Below are 20,400 nucleotides of genomic sequence, written 5' to 3'. Positions count from 1 at the left end.
CTTGCTTAGCTTTATTCCTAAGTGTGTAATAGATACCTACTGAAAACCGGAATGCCAAACACACACATTGAATGAGGCCTCAGACACTTGAGAAACAAGGAAGCAGATGTTGCCTTACTGGTGATTCGTGTGTGATTTCAGCCACACAGTACACTTTTCCCAAGCCAAGATTCCCCAAAGCAGGCTTCAGATCACAGAAGTGACTTCACAGCTGTTGGAAATCACCACATCTAATTATTCATTCCATTCAGGTTCTTTTTTCTCATATGTCAGTTGATCTGCCGTTTCATCTTCGAAGACCTGCCCTGTAATGACTGACCAGATCATTTTATCTGCTGGGTGAAATGAAGCAGCTCACAGATGCATCATAGACTCCATAGTTCAAGCAGGAGCATTCCTTAGTAAGCATGTAGTTATGCCCAGTGGCTTTGCTATTCCTTTTCTTTCCCAGTTTCTACTTGGGCTACTTGTTTTCAGAATAAACAACATCAACACATTAATTTTTAGCACTTTATACTTTCCGAAGGAGTAGCAGAGCTTGTTTCTGCATTAACATGAGGTGAAGTGGTTGCCTCACTCGCTGGCCATGTTCCTCACCCTATGAATATGCATTTTTGGGGTTGTTTTGTTTCCTTGGTAAAAGATTTGCCCAGAAATTCACTGTGAAACCATCGGCTTTCAATGGTTTACTTCTACCAATTAATTTGTAAACTGTTTTTTTTATTATTATAATCTAATTTTTTGATAGGGTTTTAAACACTTGTTCCATCGCTTGGTCCAGCTTGCTTGTGCTTAGTGATGCAGTATTATTTTCACTTAAGGGGGATTGACTTCAGTGTGTGTTTATTCAGCTTGCTTACAGATGAAAAGGTTATTTTTTTATATTGCAAAGCCTGCCCTGGTTCTGCCTTTGTCCCCAACCCCACCCTGGTGTGATTTCCTAGTTTCTAACTCACCTTCTTAATACAAGAGCAATTATTCTTAGCATAAATAATTTCTCAGCCATTGCTGCAGCTAATTATAAGGACTCAGATCACAATGATTCCCAGAGACCACAAATAAATATCCGGTCATTCCCAGCAGTTGGAAGAAAATCTGCTTGTGAGGTCTCATCCTCCTAACAGCAGCAGTGCCCACTTATCTCCATCACTGGTGGAGGCTGCCTGTGGGAGGTGGTGAAACATCCTGCAAACTTTGGCAGACAGCGTGCCTGAGAAATAATTCAAGGGAAACCTGTGCTTTTAGGTTAGTTTTCTGTTGAGATTATAGAACACTGTGTGTTTTTTACCTAGATTTATTTCAGTGGGTCTTGGGCTTATGGGTGCACCAGAGTAAATTCTTTCCCTATGGCTCGCTTTGGCCACAAGTAGTGCCAGCTGAACGTGTTGTGACTCTTGCTAATGGTCATTCTGATCTTACCACTGACCCGTGTTGCCTCCTCCTGGTGTCTCAGGGATGAATTTTAGCTGCTGGCTTCTCTGTGTGGCTGATGGGTCCATGGCTGCAGAGCTGATCCTGACCAGACGGCGTGCCAAGGACTCTGTGAGCTCTGACAGAATGTTTTGGCTTGTGTATTGAAACCAAAACATTAGTGCCACTGTTTGGTTTCCCAGTTACCAATTGATTGGATGGAGTCTAAAACATTGGCAGTTTATGTATGCGAGAGCTGCATCTTGGGCTAAATCTACAAACCAAATTAGCCTAGATAGACAGGGAAAGCCAGGATTTCATATGTCATAAAACTGCATTTTGCCATGGTTTTGTCTGAGGAGATATTTTCTTCCTATAATGAATGTTCATTAAAAAACGTTATCTCCAGGATTCAGAATGGGTGATTTACTGTAATTGTAAAGATTTCCCGTGTAACATTAACACATACAAGAGTATAATTGGTACAGGAGGAAGCATTAGCAGAGCAGCATGCTGAGCTAGGGCTCGTACGTGTTGTAGCAGCCAATCGGTCCTGAAAGAGAGGATACTCCTGGTGTACTCGTGCTGTGGAGCAATTCTGCTGAGACTTTGCTTTGACTGAATTTTTAGTGCTGCTGAAATGTAGTTGATTGATGGCTGCAAATAATAAGGATAATATCCGTAGCACTTCTCACTCCCAGAACTCGGGGTGCTTCAGGATCACAAGGTTTGTCTGTTCGCCTGTTGGGAGATTTGCATCCAGCTTGCTGCAAAGTCATGAAAATGCAGCGATGGTGGTGGAGCTGTGGTTACCTGGCTCATCTCTCCTGCTCCAGGAGGCTAACCCACACAGGGCATTTAATGTTTCTGCCTCAGTTTGATTGCAGCCCAGAACATGGGACTAGAACTTTCCTCCCCATCCTGATCAATTGGATTGACCAGTCTCTGCACCACATAGAAACACTTTGGTTAGAAAAGACCTTCAAGGTCATCAAGTCCAATGATCAACTTGATCTACCGAGTCCCGTCACTAAACCATGTCTGTTAATGCCACGTCCATATGCCTCAAATACCTTTTAATTGCTGTCATGCTCAGTTTGGGGCTTCTCTCCACTTCTGTTTTAGGGCAGATCCGTACGGCAGAGGAGAGCAGGCATCGTGGACACTTCTGCCATGCAGTAAAAGCAGAGATTGAGCCTCACACAGCCGGAGGGCACGGGATGGTGTTGTGCAGGGAGGTTTTCCTTGTGTCTGAAAGCAGTGCAGCATCACAGGTCGTTAGCCATGGGGCAGTGCTGTGCTGACATAGCTGTGCAATTTGCTTCTGGACCTAAAGCGAGTGAGATGAGAGTAATTGGTCTCTTTGCTTCTGCATTGTGCCACATCTTCAGAGGTGTTTGATTCTTTTTGTTCCTTAATTTTATTGTATTCTTTCCTCTAAGACAGCAAAATTGTTTTGGGAGCTGTGATTCACTCACGGAAGAGCAGATAAGTTTAAATGAGAATAAAAACTCTGCAGGAAGCAGTGCTGCAGGTTGACATATGAGGGGATTTTCCTTCAGCATGTTTCAGTACCTGGCAAATCGCTGTACGCCTCCTTATGTCCTCCTCAGCAGGAGAGGGAAGCCTCCCTGCCTCTCTGGGATTTTGCAGATAAATGACATAGGAGCTGCAAGGCCCTTAAACAACACAGATCTGTGTTCAGTATAAATGCCTAACTTGGATTGTTAGCCTGGCAATGTCTGTGTCCTGCAGAAACAGCATGCTTGGTGCTTCTGGAAGGATCAACAAAGTATAATTTCAGGGTATGTGGCTAGTGCGATTTTTATTTATTTATTTAATGCTGTAGGAAGATGTCTTTTACCTTGGCTCATTTCTTAGATGCTGCAGTGACTGATGTTTATGGATAGATGTTGGTGGTCTTCATGAGAAGGAGCCCCATAGAAACATCTACTCTGGACTCCCTCTGGACTGCTATATTCTTTCTCAAGTGATCCAAGGGAAATTCTTCACGTCAAGATGAAATAAAATGAGAGAAAATAGGAAAAAAAAGACATTACTGAAGAGGAATGGAAAATAAGGTGTCTGGAAAACTGAGCTGCCTCTGAAATCAATGGAGTCAAGTGCTTCCAGATGCAGACACAATAGTTTATTGAAATTAGTCAAAATAAACAGGTCTGGATGCCCTTTACAACACTGTGCCAAACGGTCTCATTGAATATGCTCAGAAGCATGTAACTGTTTGTTTCTGTGCTGCATACATTTTTTCATGAGATGAGAAATGAGTTTGAAAATGATAGCTGAATTAATTTGTAGCTTTGTCTAGACTCCTGGTGTCCCATGGAAACAGAGCGTTGGTACAGCAGAGCACGTCATGCTGCTGTTCTGTTTTTAAACAGGCCCTCAGTGGTGAGTCTTTTCTGTTTGCTTTGTTATATGGAGTGTACATAGGCTTGGGATGGATCCTCAGCTTAATCTGTGTTTGGCTGGTGATTTCTAGAGGTTGCCATTGAACCGTGGTGAAAAGGCCGGTTGCAAAATAAACAAAAACCAAAAAACAATAATAATAATAAAGCAAGAATCTGTCATTGGCAATCAAGGGTTGGATATCTAAAACTTGGTTAAGGAAATCAAACCCTTGAGCTATGCTGTTTTGACCTTTATTACGTTTGCCATCACTTCATCATGTTTGTGATAACTTCGTCCTCACTTTGTATTCATGTTTCGTGGTCATGAATTTCTTGGTTAGAAAAGTTTGATGATACTTTCAACTTCTTGATTTGACATAGAAGGTAGAAATGGGAGAGAAAAACACCCTTTAGACTGAAAGTGAGCATGTTAAATGTATAAATTCTCCTCTGGCTCCTGCCTGGGTGCTGTAGTTCAGTTAATTTGGGGATATATTCTTCTCTGAGGGGCCAGGCTAAGCACTGCACCTCATGATACATCACGCTGTCCTTCTTGCTGAGCTGCTGTGGTGCAATGCTGTTACATTTTGCTGTTGTAAATCAAGAGAGATTTAATTTGAAAATTTAATTTAGTCATGCCCAAGGGAATAGAGAAGTCCAGAGACACTGCAGTGACACTTCTGAATGTGTGTATATGCATATATATCTTTCCAATTGTCGATCTAAGCTTATTTTTTTGCACAGTACAGAGAAAATAAATGTTCTGTGCATTTTAAGAACCACTTGGTGCCTTTTGATTCTACTTGTGTTAACTTAGGGGCCCAAACTTCCCTCGGAGAAGTGTGCTGGGGTATGGTGTGGTTTGCAAGATCGGTTCTTGCAGAGGTAGCACAGCATGCACTGAACCTTGACTGGCAAATACAGTCTGCTGGCAGAAAGCTGGATGGTTTTGACAGGGCTGGAAGTAATGTTGTGTGTTTTGAGTTAATTCAGATGTGTTTTGTGCCTTCTGTGTTTTGTATTCTTGTGGCTTGTGTTACATCTAAGGGTTGCATCCAAAAGTTGGGCTGGGGCTGCCCTTCCTTTACTATGCTGCTGCATAATTTAGAGCACAGATGAAGGGGATGGCATTTATGTAGCTTTTGTGTGTACACAGACACGTCACTGGCATTGCATCAAATCTGCAGCTAGAATTTCGTGATCACTAGATCATTCCTAATTCTTGATATGCTGCTTTAGAAGACCAGATGTTTGCTGTTTGAAGGAGTGGCGTCATCTGACGTACAGCCCGCTGCCTTTGAAGAATCCAGGAGTTCAGCAGGAGCAGAAAACAGCAGAAAAGCTGAATTGCTTTAATTGGGTTGAAAAAAAAACACAAAGGGTAAGTGCTATCAATGGTGTAAATCAGCCCATCTGTGGGTTTTAATGAAGTGCTTGAGACTTGTGTGAATTCTGTTCTTGTCCCCAGAATATTTAAGCTTTATTACTTGGTGTCTCATGCCAGTTAGCCGATATAGCTGTATCTGCTTTTGTCAGGACTGTAGGAAAAGAAATATCTCGTTGTGGACACAATATGAGGTGAGTCTGTAGATCTGCTCCTTTAGAGTCATGCAACATTTTTTGGTCATATCAGTACGTGTTTTTTGCTAGATTTCCTTGGTTAATAGTAAAGTCATCGTTCAAGTAGGAGGAACACAGTATCTCCATGGTTCCTTTGAAAACACTAGAGGAAAGAAGTGATGAGTCTGTTTAATGAGAACACATTAATGTTTAAGAATTTGTTGATAACCTCAATTAATGACAGGCATGAAGATGTACATAATAGGGCAGGAAGGTGTGGAACAGATCAGAGTTTTTAAAAGGCAAAGAACTTCTCTGCAATAACTGGTGGAAGCTATAGCTGTGTTCTGTGTGTGTGAAATATTAAAAAAAAACACAACACATACACATGATTTTGGCTCTTGTGCAAATCACTAGATTGTTTCTTGGATTTTAGGCTTTACTTTTGGAAAAAATATTTTAATGTATTGAAGTCTCCTTTTCAGAAGTGACCTAGCAATTTGAAGAGTTCCAGCACTGTTCCAAAGGCAATTGGAAAATGTGGGCTGTGGCAGTAATTTAGGAAGTATTTGCCCAGCTGTAAAAGACTGTTTGCCTCCTACAACACTGCATCACTTCAAGCTTTACACAAGGTAACTAAATTTCTTTGAAAGACCTTTAGGGTTATTTAAGTGCCAATGTAAACTTTGGTTTTCTCAACTAGTTTCTAACATCTGAAGAGCTGCAATCATTGTTTGGAAAACAAAGCAAACAAACAAAACAACCACAAAAAGCCACCATTTTTTCACCTGAGTTTTAATATGAAGAGTCTGACTTTGAGGTAATTTGTTCTTAGGTTTCACGATTTGAAGAACAAAACAAAATGTTTTGATTTGACATCAAGTAAGTGATAAGCATGTGAAGTGTGTTTTGACGGATGCTTTCTCTTGCTCCTCCAATGGAACTTAAATAATTTACTCTTCAGTTAAATTGAAGGCTAAAACCAAAATCCCTCAAAGAACTAGGTATTTTTTTTCTAGTTGCTGTGGTGCACAAAGTCTTCAGAAGAGCTATGGAGCTGCAGCACACATTGTCACTGGTATCAAGCAGTAGTGAGAGGAGGCTTCCTATGCACAGGAAACTTTCTGCTTTGTATTCACTGTAGAAATACAACTATTTCCAACGGGGATATGATTCATCTGTACTTTTTGGAATTGAACTGATCGTTCTGATATTGGCACGGGGGTATAAATGGTGTTATCACAAAATGGAGCCCAAGATGATAAGCCTTGCTGAGAAACAAGTTGTTTTACTGCGAAGGTTAATGTTTTCGGGACAGCTCGTTCCCCATCTTGTGTGGGAGCAGAGCCAGGTCAACGTGTCCGACTTCTGCTGAGCAAAGCCATACGTGTATATGGTAACAATCAGATTTGTTATCACTGGAGGGGAAAAAAAAAAAAACTAACTTCTTGCATATCTTTGTTTAGGGGCTATATGAGCTTTATGCTTCTCTAGAGGAGTGCATTTCATTTATACTGGTAGGTGTTGCTAACGTGGTATGATGATATACATCACTATAGCTGGTGAAAGACAGAGGAATCCAAGAACGTTTATACAATTTCACCTCTACCTGCAAGAAGTAGTTCAGAAGGAACTGAGTATAATCTAAGGCTACAGTTTTGTTTTTTTTTGTTTGTTTTTTTTTGGGTAATGAAGCTTTGCTGTTCATAAAGCACAGAATTTCTTTTCTGGAATGAATCCTTTTTTCTTTTTAGTTTCATGTGCCTCTAGAGATAGGATTTTTCCTTTTGTGGTGTAGTTCCCTTCCTCAGCCCTGGTAGGGAGGTGTTTCTATAAGAAACACAAATCTCACTGCCTGTGGCTTTTCTTTAAAAGCCCATATTTCAGTTTCAGAAGCTGAACCTGGGAAACACTATGAATTGCAGCCAGTGCTGAGCTACAGCCACCTTTGGAGGGAGCTTGCAATGGGCAAGGAGGACAAGAACAGAACATCTGTGAAGACCAACCTCTCATTTTCCAGGTCCTTTCCCATGTGAGAGTGCCCACCAGTTTTACAGATCTTGCATGGTTCTGGCAGAATAATGTCTTTGCTGTTGTGCAGCTGTGTAACTGGCAGGGTCCCAGCTACCAAGAGGTGTAACTTGCTGATGCAGTGTGAAACTGTGTTGCTTCAAGTGAGGATCAGCACATTTTTGCATCTCACCCAGCTGTATTATGGTCCTGTAAACCTGCCTCTTATTCTGTTGTAAACCATGGTAATTCTGAAAATTTTATTTTAAATCTAGTCTTAATCTGTGTTTGAATGGTTTAACAATTAGGCTCGCTCCCTTCATTTTTAAAGCAAGGAGGCTGCCGAGTGAAGAATGCTTCCAAGAAATTTTACATATGCCATTTCTCATCATGGTGCTTGAAGGGTAGAGTAATTAGTTGGAACAGCTTAGTTATCTTTAAAACAGAGCAGCACAGCTATTGTGTGCAGCCACTTTTCAGCAGAAGCAAGTGTGAGATGGAGAAAGCCTTACCGTGGTGCTGGCTGGCTCTTGCCAGTCAAAGTACGACCCAGAGCATGTCTTTGGTAGTGCTCTTTATTAATCTGCTGGAAGTCTTAATGTGACACGATACTTCAAAATGAAATGTATGTCGCATATAGGAAGTGACTGACTTTTCGTCCTTGTCAGTCAGAGCTCTTGGGAGTAGCTTGATAGGAGGGTATGGACTTGCCTAATGAAGGTTTGTCAGCTTAGCAATAATATACACCTATGTGATTCTGTTTTCTAAGACTGAGTTTAGTACACGAAATTCATTTTTTTAATTGAAAAAAATTAAAAATATATTCTTTTAAAAAGAGATACATATATGCAATTCTGAAAGTGCTTTTTACACAGTTCTTCAGCTTGCCTGGAGATGGCAATGTGGTAGCACAATTGTTACACCATGACCTACTCCCAGGAATATGTAGAAATTAAATTAATAATAAAAAAATAAAGCTCATTTTGAGCCAGCTCTGCAAAAATATAGGGAATAAATACATTAGAAACATACAGATAATGTAGCTGAAACACAGCTGATTTAACTAAATGAGAAGCTTTGTGAATGGTAAATTAATTTTTTATTGCACCCAGACACCCAACATACTTTTAACGTCGTGTAGCATCCATTTCGGTGAATGACTTATGATAAACACCAGCAGTGGCCCTGTGCTGCTGCTCGTTGGCTGTGTAACATGGGTGGCACCGGTGGCTGCTGCAGCAATAAAGACTGAGTTACCTGGGCTCTCAAGGTGGTCATTGCCTTTATGCTGTGTGCCTGCAGCACAGATCTCTTGTTTATCAACTTCATCCTTAAATAAGAGTTGTTTTTTGGGGATTGGGGGAAGTGAGCCATTTTGCTTGCTTGTAGCTGGGAGAATTCTCTGACAAGGGAAATGACAAGGTCTTGTGCTTAATTACAACACGATCCACAACAGTGATGCCTGTCCTTGTGGAGTATGCTTCACTTCAACTCGTTTCCAAGAGTTTGGCAGGGAGTATCAGTGTTACCTTCAGTTCACGACTGGACAGACTGACGTGCAGAGAGCTGGACTTGCTCACCACCAAGTCAGCCTCCAGGCTAGCAGCAAAGCTGGGGAGATAACCCAGCTCTGCTGACCTCCAGGGTACTGGGCTGTGGTCCCAGCAATGGGAACATAGAGAAGACCTCCTACGCCTGTGTCTGGGTAGATTCAATTACAGAAAATGCCCTTGGGTTCTTTGGGTCACTAAGAATACAAGGGAAGTGCTGTAGGATATAATATGGGAACTCCCTTTCATATGAAGCTCTAAGGATAATAAAAATATGATTGCATTTTTTTTTCCCTCCACCAAAGACAATGTGAAATAAATGCAATGGATTTATTCACTAAATTATTCTGGCTCCAAACACTTCCTTTAATCCCCCTTTGGCATCAGGGTGTTTTAAGTCTGGTAAGCTGTTTTCTGTGCTGTTGCAGGTTGGATATCTCTATTACTGTATCGCTTCTGCTGCTCAAGCACCCATCGCTCTGTTCTAATATCTTTGACTGGAGGTAAGTATAGTATAAATTGTCACTTTGACACGTTACGCTTTGCAGCGTGTTGAATAATGAATTTAACACGCTGTCATCATGCACCTGCACCTTGCCAAATGTTTAAAGTTGGAGCCGCTTGTTTTGTGCTCCAAGATGTGGCTATTTGTTTACAAAGCACTTCTGCTCCAAGAAATGTCATCTTCTGCACTGTTGCCATCACTGCGGGTTTTCAGGAAAAGGATGGCGGGGCTAATGGTGTAAATGGCACCATAAAATCAAAGAGTGTATTTTCTTTATTTTCCATGCTCTATTCTGGACCTAGCTGTGTCATTTCTAATGTTCTGTGGAATAAAAATGACATCTGGCAGTATGTCACTGGTGATTTTGGATATATGATGGAAGAAACAGCATGTATTGCATAGAAATACCCCAAAAAGACTTGATGCCTCATCAAACATGGCCCGTGAAGTCAGGTTCAGAAGCACTCTTTACCTTTTCTTTCCTAAATATAAGCTCAACTTTTGTGATTATCATTTTTAGGCAGGAAGGAAGAAAATCAAGTTTTGCCATGGATATGCAGGGATGTACGGGAGAAGGAAAACTGGTATTCACTTATCAGGTGTCTTGTTTTGAAGGATGTAGGAACGGTTAAGCTGCTGGTGGACCCAGACTGTGTATCATTGGAGGTGTTGGTAGCATTAACTGCAGTCAGTCATAAGAGAATAAAAGATGAATAGACTGTTGTTAATCTTTTTACACTTGGATTAATTGCAGCAGCTGTAATCTCCCTGTTGACTTCCAAACGCTCAGATCAGGATGCGAGGCAACTCTTAGCTTGGACAAGTGTTAAACTGCCTGGTGCTTGGGGAAGGTGCAAATGCTGGTGTAGGGAACTGCTCCTAGAGCAGTAGTAACCACTTCTTCTATGCTCTCCTTCATATTTTTCTTAGAAAGGTAGTAGAAATGGTCATGCCAAACTGTACTGCAGAGGGAAAGACAGTAGAAATCTCCATCCTTCCCCCTCCCTGAATTTACACTCAAACTAGTTTTATTATTAAAGGTCAAATAAACATCTAGGAGTACAGCTTGGTTATCCTCATTCTGTTTTGCCAGTGCATCCCAGGATGATTGGAGGCATGGCCTTCAGTTTAGCTGAAATGATAGAAATGAAGAAGAAAGAGATGAAGGAGAAGACATAGGAAATTATTACTGTTGGATATTTTTTGTAATACAAGGAGCAGAGGGGCACTAGGTAAAATTAGAAAGCAATGGGTTTAAAAAAATTAAACAGAAGTAATGTTTAAGAAAAGTTGTGGGACCCTGGCAACTTGATGTTGCAGAAACTCAAAATACAGGCTAATTGTAAAAAGGGTTAAAGGATTTATTGGAGGATACATTCACAAGTGTTTCAGCTGGTATTTCCAGCTCTGAAAAGATGTGTTGTAACCCTGTTATTAGGATGGGTGACAAATCCTTGTGTGCTTGTCTCTGATTGTTGTTTTTTCAAGCATACACTACCAGACAAACTGGGCTTGGCAGGCTATCAGATTGACCTTCAGTTGGACTTGTACTCTTGCAGGGAGAAGTGTTTGATAACTATATTGTTCTTGTTGTCTTGTGGAGTTGATGGCTCTATCTGTGTGGAGTGGAGTCTTTTTTTTAATGATTTATGAAGTTTGAAAGGCTTTTGAATCCTTCCACAGCATTTGATACAAGAGGGCTTTTAAAATTCAAGTTGTTATTATTTTGAGTTGTGTTCTCCTAGTGAATGTGGATGTATTTCCTCTTCAGAAAGTTCTGTTTGTGTTGCAGTGGTGCTGCAGGCCACTTTCCATATCATTTCTGTGCATTTATCTTTGTTGATGGCGGTTTACTTAGGAGTCTGTCTTTATATCGTCAGTGACTTAATGAAGAGAATCAGAGCTTTAGGATTTGCAGGTGAAAGGAAGTGCATGACGGGCACTGCTGAAATGGTTTAGCCAATTTTTATTTTAACAGTAGGGAAATAAAATAGCCCAAGTGCGAAAATAGATATTTTGAAGCAGAACATAGTGCTCGTCAGCATAGAAAACATTCTGTGATGAGACTTCGTAAGGAATATTTCCTAGTACACATAGTCCTCTCCATTAATGAGAACCTATGTGCCGAAACATCATCCAGCACTCTTTTTACAGCTTCAGAAATAGTGTGAAGTTTAAAGGCTTTGAGTCACCAAACAACACCTTGCCCTAAATTAGGCTGGCCTGGTTTGCAGCTAAGAGCAAACATTTTTCTAGGGCTGCTCTGCCAGCTTGCAATAGTCAGGGCAAAGTCATGACTTGACTACTCCTGGCTTTGTTAAGCTTTCCAGGATGTGTCAGTGAACTCTGCAACCCTCTTCCCAGGCAGGAGAGCTGTTTGTTTAGGCTACATCTACTTCTAAGCATTGCTGTTTTGGTCCCTGAAGACCTGAGTTTATGTCTGATGGAGGGCCGAGAGAGGATTCAGCATCAAAACCCAAACCTGATTTTTATCCTGCCAGACTGCATTGCAAATGCATGGCTGAGTTCAGCAGGTGAGGTTGCACGAATGTGTGATGTTGAGCAGTGTTCAAAATCAGCTGCTGTTGTAGGATATCTTACAGGAGTTGAGCTCTTTCATTTCTAAAGTGTGGATTTCACCTGAGATATCTCTGTAGCCAGGCATCTGAGGGGCTACTTGGTTACACAGATGGAAGAAATCAGGAATCTTGCAGCTGAGTTGCACAGCAGCTCTCCTGCACAGAATTATGTGGGTGCATAATTGCACAATTGCTCCTGTAGGACCTAGGGATGTTTCTCTTCCTCCCTTCCTTTATCTGTGGCTAATTAAATATGCAAAATTTTAGTTTTAAAAATTGTTTTTAAGGCAAGTGTTTGCTAGGTATCAGAGAACCTTTGTGGGCTGCTGGATACTGTTTCTCTTGGAGACTCATCCCAAATAAATCAGGGCTTTGACCTCACCTGAGGTCCACAGGGACTAAGCAACTGCACTGACGTTTTTGTGAACTGATATCAAGTAAAAGCCAACAAAATAAATCTGCTTTTCATGAACCTCAGTAGGAAACTATGAAATACAGGTGCTTTTGAAAGCAAGATTACGGATGGTATTAACATTGACTGCTCAAAAAACTGTCTAGTAGTGAGGAATTTAATACTATCTGACATTAAGGTATGCTTTTTGTAATGGGCAAGCTGTAACTGGCTGAAATCTTTCTAAAAAAAAGCAATTTTTGGAAAATACAAATCTACTGTAATATTTCATGTGGTAATTTGCCAGTTTTTTGAAATGGAATATGTTGATGAGGCCACAACATGAAACCGAGACTTTTGTTCTATAAAGTAATGAAGAAGAGAGGAGGTTGACTTGCGTCTGAAGTGAAGGACTTCAGGGTTAATTGCTTGTGTCACGGAGAATGTATTTGTTTGCTTTGCACTGGGGATGAGAGGATGTTTTGAAGTCTGGGTGTTTTGCCATTTCCAGCAGAATGGCAAGTTCTGCTCTGAAAACAAAACCTCTCGGCTTGGAGGCGAGTTAGCCTGCCCTTTGCCTCATTGTGATAGACAAAGAAATAATACGCAGCTACTGGTCGTGGTTCTTGGTGCACAGCAAAGTCTCTGCTTTTGAAGGAAAAGCAAGGGAAAACCTTGGATGGGTTTGCCTAGCTCTCAGAAACTGTTGGTAAAAAGGTTTTGTGATGTGGTAAACGAAGACCGGAGTCCTTCAGGTGTAGTGAGCATTTCTAAGGTAGGTTAGGATACACAGAGTAAATCTGCTAATATTGTCTAAGCAGTGTAAGAGCTAGACATCCACAGAAATTTTAACTTACCCTGTTTTGCTGAAATGGCAGAACCATGATGCCTGTCACCTAGCCTGGTATTTCGATGACCGAATTGAGGGCAACTCAAAAGGGACTAGAAGCCATGTACACCCCTGCAAATCTCCCAGATAAAGCATGAAAGTCCTGACCTTTCACCATGCATGGTAGTGTAAGTTTGTCTGCTAATTAAATATCCCACATTTGAACCCTCATTGCTTATATACAAGATGCCATCCCGGCACAAGCAGCCTTGCAGGGGGAACTTTAACTGGTGATGTGAATTAAGTTCGCTGCATCGGTGCTAAAAGCTGTGTAAGTACTGCCAGAGTGAGGGGCTTTTACATAAGTGACCCAAATGTAACCATGAATTTGGAAATGTCGATACCAACATTAATTGTAACAAATATTTCCAAGAAACACTGCTTGGGAACACAGGGAGGTTCAGGCCTTGAAGGTATTCACAATGAGGCTCCCTTTATCCCTGCTTATGCACTTCTGTCACTTCTTAGATAATCCTTGATTACACGATGTGCATATATGTACATTCCTTGCCAAGAAAAGTAGCTTCCAAATGCTTCCTTGGAAAGGAAGGAAAAAAGCTGTAGGTTGCTGAAAGTCAGCGTACAGCAGCATGACATCAGATGTGACACCACTGCTAATCCACTAAGCGGAAAACAGATGTGGGAAGCTTCTATGATTTCCTGCTTATTAAGATCAGATTTGTCCTGTGATTATGAATGCTTTTTGCCTTCTGGAGATACGGATGTTTAGACAATGCTCTTAGAGATACATTTGAAAATTAAGAGTTGGAAGATGCGTGGCATCTTCTCTATCTGCTGTTGGCACTAATTTAGTAATGAGCTAAATGTTATCTCTTTCAGAAGTAATTAGGACAGCTGATTTGTGTGTGCATCTCAGACAAGTAGGAAAATACAACAGATTTCATAATCTTTTCCATTTTTTTCTTAGAGGCAATTATCTGGGTTAAGCAAACTCCTCCTAGCTCAGTGGACAGACTTTTGAACACTGCGTGCCTTGTCTAACTTATTTCCCACTTAACATCATTTATGTGTTTCTATTTCTAGCATCCTATTTTTCATGCTTGATTGCGTTTTTGTTTGAATGTCTCTCAGTGCCAAACACCTATTTATACATCTTCGGTTAGGAGAGCTGATATTTCTTGTGGTACAAGCCTGCAGAGAGCAGTTTTAATTAGTACCCATGGGGTGGTTACAAACCCTAAAACTCAGTTAGATGATAGAATCATCTAACTGGAGAATGGATTTGAAATATCTTATTTTACCTGCAAATCTGTTATGCAATCATAAATCCTCTCCCTAAAGCTATGCCGGGCGGGGTGTTTATCCTTTCGTTGTATCGAACAGCGGTAGCAATTATCATGAACCTGTAAACAGGAAATGCTTGAAGGTTTTTAAGCTTTAAAACCAAAGTGAAGAAGTGCTCTGTGTAATGCTCTAAAGGATGCCATAAGGGCGGCCAGGTGAGCGTGAAAGCACATCAGGGGCTATTAGCTGAATCCCCACAGCTCCCGTCTGCCCAGATGAGTACACCAAGCAAGCAGATGCCTTATTGCCTCCACCCAGGGTGGTGCAGCTGTCGTTGGAGCCTTGGAAATACCAGCTCTTTTGATTAACAAAGAAGTCCTAGGTCGAATGTAATATCTGGAAATAAACTGAAAATGGCAGGGGGGAATGGGGGAGCAAACATAAGGATCTCCAGCAGTACATAATTATACCTGCTGCCATGAGATCATCTGAAACCTCTGCTCAAGTTGGAGAAGATGTGCTAGGTCCTTCCAGTGGTGTGGTTTTGGTGGGGTCAAGCAAAGAAGGAGGAGGGTTGTGGAGTCACTCATGAAAGTGACAGTTTACATGCCCCTTGTCTTTATCATTCCCTTAAGAACATGCTCCAGTGCCCATCAAATAATGAAGAGATTGCTCTTAACTCAGTTAAGGTTGGAACCCGAAAGAGCAGAGCTGTTGAGGGTTTGTCTGGATGATCATGGTGGCAACACAAGCACTGAGTTACGCTGTTGTAGTCCCAGAGCTTGCCTTTGGCTGCAGCTTCTCTGCCTTTCTTCAAATGGCAGAACACAAAGTGCTCCTTCAAGCTTTGACTCTTCTCTTTGGGGGCCGTTTGGGCACAGATGGCAAATGCTGCAGTCCTTGCTTGTTTGAGTGTCTACCGGGAAAGTTCTTATGAAAAAGGGCTGCAGGGTCAGAGCCGTGCACTTTTGTAAGATTGAATCCTCAGCTGGAATTGCATCTGCTGCACTCCATTGGTTTTACTTTCGCTTAACAGACCATAAACAATTTGTTTACACAGACAGCTTTTCATCTTCCACAGTGAATCATAACCAAGTTCTCCAGGGATCAGTCCCTGGTCTGGTTGTTGCTTTTCATTTATATACCAGGCTTGGATGATTTAGATCATCCATGTTTTCATCTGAATTCAAAGGCAGGTGGTTTATGTCCTTTCCCTTGCACAAGGATCCTGCTAAAAATCTGCATTATAGATCTGGCAGATTAAGCTTTGCTTTGAAATACTTTATAATAAACTTGAAAAGAGGTGTTATGACCCATTTCCCACAGAGAAGAGAATCCTGGTCTGCCAATGCTGAAAACATTGGTGTCTGTCTTGTGCTCTCTGATACCATTTGAGGAACAGGTAGATGACCTGGTCTGCCTGGTGGCAAAACTCAAGGAGGAGGTCGAGAGGTTGAGGGATATCAGGGAGTGTGAGCAAGAGAAAAACTTGTGGAGCAACTCCCTGCAGGGCCTGAAGGACAGGAACTGGGGTGAGACACTCCAAATGGGGGTGGACCCCCTGGCCTGTTGCTGTCAGGCAGAGGGAGGGGACCCAGGAGTTGAGGAGGAATGGAAACGGGTCGCAGGCGATGCCACCCCTACCGGCCCCACCTTCCCAGGTGCCCTTATACAGCAGGTTTGAGGCCGTGGAGCTTGAGAGACTGGTAGCTGAGGAAGAGTTAGAAAGTCTAACCAGGAGGATGCCTAGGGTGAGGATGTCGACTCCACACCTCAGGATTGCCTCCACCAGGACAGAAAGAAGGGTTATTGTTGTGGGCGACTCTCTTCTCGGGGGAGCAGAAGGCCCTGTTTGTCGGCCTGGCCCTACCCGTAGGGAAGTCTGCTGCCTCCCTACAGCCAGGGTCAGGGACATTGCCAGAAAGCTTCCCAACCTGGTTCACCCCTCTGACTATTATCCTCTTTTAATAGTCCAGGCTGGCAGTGATGACATTGAAGAGAAAAGCCTGAAGGCCATCAAACGGGACTTTAGGGGACTGGGATGGTTAGTGGATGGAGCAGGAGTACAGGTGGTGGTGTCGTCTATCCCTACGGTGGCAGGGAGGGGTACAGAGAGGACACAGAAAGCCCACCTGATAAACACGTGGCTCAGAGGCTGGTGCCAGCACAGAAATTTTGTTTTTGATGTCGTGAAACTTGAGGCTGGGAATGCTAAGGTTGAGTCCCTGTAAGTTAGAATCAGCGGGAAGGCCAACAAGGGAAGCATTGTGGTGGGGATCTGTTACAGAGTGACGAACCAGGATGAGGAGACCGATGAGGAGTTTTACAGGCAGCTGACAGAAGTTGCAAAATCGTCAGTGCTTGTTCTCATGGGGGACTTCAACTTCCCAGATATATCCTGGAAGCACAACACAGCCCAGAGAAAGCAGTCTAGGAGGTTTCTGGAGAGCATGGAAGATAGCTTCCTGACGCAGCTGGTTAATGAGCCTACCAGGGGAGGTGTCCTGCTTGACCTTCTCTTCACAGAGAAGGACTGGTGGGAGATGTGGTGGTTGGAAGCTGTCTTGGGCAGTGACCATGAAATGGTAGAGTTCTCCATTCTTGGAGAAGCCGGGAAGGGGACCAGTAAAACCGCTGTACTGGAATTCTGGAGGGCCGAGTTTGAACTGTTAAGGACACTGGTCGGTAGAGTCCCTTGGGAGGTGGTTCTGAAGGACAGAGGAGTCCAGGAAGGCTGGGTGCTCTTCAAGAAGGAAATCTTCTTGAGAGAACTGGCGGAAGAGCTGGCCAGGCTGCTTACCATCATTTATCAACAGTCCTGGCTGTCGGGGGAGGTCCCAGTCGACTAGCAAAAGTGACGTCCATCTACAAGAAGGGCCGGAGGGTAGACCTGAGGAACTATAAACTTCTCACCCCCAAGTCTCACTCGGGGACCTGCCACCCGCAGCCGCTCCCCATCAAGAGCAGCCGTCCCCGAAGCAATTGGCGGCACAGGCAGCTGGAGAGGGCTGTGTTCACCCCTTCCCCTCTTCCCCCCCCCCGCTGACAGATGCAGGAATAAGTGCAGGCAGAGGCTTTATAGGGTGGAACAGTGGTAATTTATTCCTGGGGTAATCGTGGCTGCCACCCCCAGCCCGTCCCCAGGTGAGGCCCGGCCGCCTGCTCAGGCGGGGGGCTCGGCCTGGCGGCCAGCGTGGTCGCCAGAGCCCGGCTCCTCCTCTTGGACCCGACGGAGCCAGTCTACATCCTCGGCATCGGCGAAGCGCAGGGATGGTGGCAGCCTTTGCCTGTTCTGCTCCGCATGCCAGGAGCGGCTGCGGACGAGTTGTCTCACTTGGATGGGGCTGCGCTCCCTACGCCGGGGCGAGACGCTGCGGGAGCGGTAGTTTGCGGGGCTCCTCCGCCGCTGCTGCAGCCCCAGCCGTGCATTGCGCTGCACCCTTCTGTGTGGTCGCCGGGGCAGGCGCACGATGTCCGCGATGCGCCCGCGGCACAGCGGGCAGGTGTGCCTTTCCGCCGCCCAGAGCTGGATGCACTCCAAGCAAAAGGAGTGCCTGCAGGGCTCGACGCGAGCTTCGTCGTTCATCGGGTCCAAGCAGATGGGGCACGTCTCGTCCCCAGGAGCCTCATCTCGCTGCTCCTGCTGTGGCCACCGGCTCATGGTGCCTGATGTCGCCGCGATGGGAAGATTGTTGTCCTCTGGGGGAGGCTGCCCTGCTGCCAGGTGCTTAGCAGCAGCCTGTGGTCTTCAGCACCTCCCTCGCCTCGCGGGTCGCTGTCAGGACCTCAATGCCTCAAGTGCCACCAGCAGGGCTACTGCGGGTAGAAGCAGGAAGAAAATACTCTGTCAGCAAACAGACATTAGCTTTCTAGGTTCAACCAAGTTGTCTAGAGTACTGTAGCTGTCAACATTCTGCATATGGATTGCAAACATTGCTATTAGAATGGCAAATATACGTAGGATAGGTTATACTTGGCAAGATTACGCTTAGGATGGATGAGGTACATAGATGTCTATACATTTGAGAACATTACCGAAGGATCTCGATGGCCTGTGTGCAATAAAAATGGCTTCGTGTGTGCCTCTTGGTACACCTCCGCCTCTATCTCTTTCCAGCCGTTGAACCTCGAGCACTCGAGTCCCACTAGCCGGACTGGATGCAGGGGCCACGGTCGGGGCATTTATAGCCGGGACCTTTTGTGAGGCCATAGGGTGACATCAGAAGGGTCTTGGGGTGCCCCTGATGGTGGCAGTGACAGAGGCCACCTGACCATCATGAGACAATGCTGTTGTGAGAATGGCACCCAACGTAGAGCTTAAAACAACTAAGTTAGCTGAGTTTGTAAAAGGTCAAAACTGCTGAAGCAGTTAAACAATGACTGAGCATGTGCAAAACGGAGAGAAGTACAAGATGAAGGAAACCTTGAGCCTTTCATCAGAAAGCCCCCGAAGTAGCCCCCATGTGCCTCGTGACAGGATGAGGGGGAACAGGCTAAAGTTGCACCAGGGGTGTTTTAGGTTGGATATTAGGAAGAACTTCTTTACTGAGAGGGTTGTTAGGCATTGGAATGGGCTGCCCAGGGAAGTGGTGGAGTCACCATCCCTGGAGGTCTTTAAAAGACGTTTAGATGTTGAACGTTTAGATTTTGAACTCAGCAATACGGTTTAGTTGAGGACTTGTTAGTGTTAGGTCAGAGGCTGGACTTTGAGTCCAACCTCTTGAGGTCTCTTCCAACCTAGACAATTTTGTGATTCTGTGATCATCATCCTTTAAAGGTCCTTTGGCATTAATGGTGAGCTCTTAGTCTCGGTTTGTGCTATTGAGTAAGGGAAAAGAGAACGTGTGACACTGGGATAGTGTTGTATGGACAGAGAGAGAAAAAGATCTGAAATGGCAAAATGGGCTGAGGTGATGCCCTAAAGGTGACCAGGTAGACATGGAAGGGTATCCAAGAGTTGTTGGCTAATAACCTCTGAACACTTTTTTTGTGTGAGTCTGAATCTCTGCAGCATAGTGCCACAGGATGAGCCACAGCTGTAAGCCTCCCGAGGAGGGCAAAGTGGGGATGAGGAATACCTGCAACCAGAGGCAGCTGGAGAGAAACCCTCATTTACATGCCATGTTTCATACCCAAGGCATGATCCTTTTTTTAATTATCCATGTATTGACCTAACAGCACAGCACACAACTCTGGGGAGTCAGAGGTCAAAGCTGCCGGTTGTGTTTTGAGGAGATGAAATTTAGTTTCAATATTCATATTTTTTAACTTAAGTTTTAGAAATTATGTGTCTGATTGAATGTGTTTGTGTTTATATAGTTATGCCTTCAACAGCTGACTGTTTCCAAAATGACTACCAGCTGTCAATGCTTCACATATCATTAGTTATGTAAAAACTAACCTCTCCTTCTTCTGGAGTCCTAATAACACATGAATCTTGATTAAAAAATATTTCCCCTGAAATGGCAGTGTTGGGGTGATTTCCCTTGCTTGGTTTTGCAGAGGTAACAAAGATTAATAGCCCATGGTGTTAGCATTAACCTTAGAGGAAAGCAGATGCTGCAGCTACTTAGATGTGAAACACACTGTGATCATTCTTTGCAACCACACCAAACATACTTAATTCAAATTAAGCCTTAGAAGGTAGTGCTCTCTTCTGTCAAGTTGTTTGTTTAAAAAATTACTCTAGAGCAAATAATTCATTACCTCCTCACCTTGCAGTTGGTGATTGCTTATAATAAGAGTCCACTTTGAGAAGCAGTTGGCTTTTTCCTTCATTACGTATACATAGACACAAAGAATTTTTTATACTCCAGTAAATATAATTTGTGTTTCGCGATGTGTTATGGGTTT

General features: G+C 43.5%; 1 protein-coding gene across 1 annotated transcript in view; it reads left to right on the top strand.

The window, feature by feature from the left end:
• The window catches only part of LOC311424347 (uncharacterized protein), a 252,395-nt gene that overhangs the window by 34,313 nt on the left and 197,682 nt on the right, over positions 1 to 20,400 (top strand). Inside the window, exons 10-11 of the mRNA XM_084499419.1 lie at positions 5,058 to 5,199; positions 9,367 to 9,441. The gene's annotated coding sequence lies outside the window, so the exon portion shown is untranslated. The remainder of the gene's footprint in view (positions 1 to 5,057; positions 5,200 to 9,366; positions 9,442 to 20,400) is intronic.

The sequence above is a fragment of the Aythya ferina genome (genome assembly GCF_964211825.1).
Source record: "Aythya ferina genome assembly, chromosome: 27".
NCBI lineage: Eukaryota > Metazoa > Chordata > Aves > Anseriformes > Anatidae > Aythya > Aythya ferina.
The sequence above is the reverse complement of the archived record's forward strand: the minus strand, read 5'-3'. Positions and strand labels throughout refer to the sequence as shown.